This window comes from Mandrillus leucophaeus, unplaced genomic scaffold (genome assembly GCF_000951045.1).
Source record: "Mandrillus leucophaeus isolate KB7577 unplaced genomic scaffold, Mleu.le_1.0 Scaffold1118, whole genome shotgun sequence".
NCBI lineage: Eukaryota > Metazoa > Chordata > Mammalia > Primates > Cercopithecidae > Mandrillus > Mandrillus leucophaeus.
The window spans coordinates 2,651-5,133 of record NW_012099410.1 but is presented as its reverse complement, the minus strand read 5'-3'; the positions used below and the strand labels follow the sequence as shown (position 1 = coordinate 5,133).

Sequence of the window (2,483 nt, the reverse complement as noted above, 5' to 3'; positions counted from 1 at the left end):
CCATACCTCAATTGATGATTTCTGGTAAGACCTAGCAAATAAACTGCTTTCACTGAAATTTCAGTCTTGGAACCTTCTCTGGGTTCCCCAAAAGACCGAAATATATTCATTTTCCCATCACTGGACTTCCAGGTTGCTTTCAATTTTTCACTGTTACAAACAGGGCTGCAACATTTGTCTACAAACCTCTAGATATACACGTAGGAAGATTTCAGTATTTCCCACTAGTGAAACTGCTCAGTTGGAAGGTATGTGCATCTTCATCTTTAATAAATACTACCGACATTTGAAAAGCCCGACAATGTCAAAGACTGGCCAGAGTGCCACATGTGATGGGTGTGGAATGGCAGGTCACTGTAGCAGGCGTGGGGACTCAGTTAGGGTCTTGGAGAGGTACTTAGTTATAGCAAGAATGTTTCATAAATGGTATCTGATATATTCAAGATTAGTGCAGGATAAAAATACGTTGCTTAGAAATAATTATACATATATCCAAAGTCAACAAAAGTCTTTTTCTTCTCATGTGAAAATACATAATTTTTTTCAGAGGGAGGGGAAACAAAATAAACCAGAAAATCCCTTCATATTAATCATTCTTCTCATATACTTCAAATTTGAACTTAACGTCTTTCTCCTCCTGGACATCAGAGAGAACACTTGGGTATTGTGGCAGAAGTTTATATTTTTCCGAATCAATTTCTGGAAAAAACGTGTCACTTTCAAAGTCCCGCCTGATCCTTGTCACAAATAGTTTAAGGTGGCCTGGGTGATTCTTAGCTTCCTTATAAACAGAACTGCCACCAACTGTCCAAATAATCTCTACTTTATTTGCTGATTCTGGTTGTTCCGTAAGTTTTAAGATATCATCCAGACATCTGGCAAGAAAATGAGCTCCTTGTGGAGGTCCCTTGAGTTCTCTGCTGAGAATTAAATTAATTCTATCCTTTAAAGATCGATTCTTCTCAGGAATGGAGAACCAGATCTTCCTACACGTAACACCAGATTCTGTTTACCTTCTAGTGAAGAGTTTGTGTCATTCTCTGGAATTACCTAAATTCATTCCTGAGCGGCGGCCAGGGCACGTGCCCATTCTTGCCAATGCCCATGTTCTGGGACACAGCGACGATGCAGTTTAGCAAACGAACCATGACAGCAGCGGTGAGCACCTCCGAGCCCGCTCGCTGCACCAGAACGCGCGGCCAAGATTGGCCAGAAGGTTTTTACTTTGAACCTGGAGGATGAGCAATGACATCCCTCTCTCCACCTCAAAGCTCCTCCTGAGCATTCACCTCCTGGGAGAAGGGGCAGCGCAGCAGCGTCCCCTGGTGGTCCATGCGCTTCCTTTTACAGATCACTCACAGCCATGAGACCCTTTTCTCCTTTCCATGCACCTGGGATTTCTTCACTGGACACCAGCCTGAGTCAAGTTTCCTGTAAAGCAAAAGAAGCGCACAGGGCTTGCTCATGGAGTCCCTGCACAAAGTGGCAGCATGGGCACAGCAATTGAGTCGCCACTCACCAAGGCTGACCTGGCAGCTGCCACTGCTGAGGGCCCAGCTAACTAAAAGCAGCTGTTTGTTTTTGGACGGAGAAATAAAACAGGGAATGGTAATTAAGAATAAAATAACATTATGATAGATAAATATGCCACTAAAGATATAGTAGCAGTTTAAATAATTTTGAGACTAAGAACAAGATTATGTCAATGGGGAGAACTTACTACAAGTAGAGAAAGCTGAGTATTGATCCTCCCCTCCTTGGTTGTCAGCTCCCTGTCCTGTGTGTGGGTGGAACGTACTCCAGTTGCTCTATAGCAAAAGATGGTGGGAGGAGGAATGGTGTCATCTCCACCTTTGGCGAGATCCATGTCACCGTGTTCAGGGGAAGGCCCAGGAACTCCCCATGCAGAGAGGAGGCTGTGGCCATGAAGGCGCCTGTGGGAGAGGTGAGGAGCCGCTCCGTCTACACTGATGGCCAAGAGCCTGCAGACGGCGGGGAAGGCTTCCCCTCAGCTGTGTCCTATCAGGTTTTTCCAAGAGTCAAGGAGTAGACCTGCATATTGCCTCTGCTGATGTGAGCTGCACGCACACCTAGAAGTGAGGTCCCCCCTGCTGGGGGTCCTGGGGCTGCTGGTTGTTCTGGGTGCTCAGAGGGAAGATGGGGAGGGGGCTTTGTGCAAAACAGTAACCATACTCTATAAATTAGTTTTTCATTAACCTTTGTGTCATAAAATGTAGGACTCCAGAAGGAAAAAGAAACAGTCTAAAATTTGTGTCCTTGAACGAAAAGTGAACACCCATTAACCACCAGGGATAGACGTTTGTGGAGCAAACCAGAAGCCCCATCATTTGCCCCAGCTCAGCAGTAAACTCTTTCTTCCCCCAAATGAAAATACATCCTGACTTTCACATCATCACTTCTTTGTTCTACTTTATATTTTTATCATCCAAAATTATAATTTAGTTTTACCTTTAGAAATATGC

General features: G+C 44.5%; 1 pseudogene; it reads right to left on the bottom strand.

Annotated features, from left to right (window-relative positions):
* Positions 1-586: 586 nt before the first annotated feature.
* On the bottom strand, positions 587-1,148 carry LOC105549521 (annotated as a pseudogene).
* Between the last annotated feature and the right edge of the window lie 1,335 nt (positions 1,149-2,483).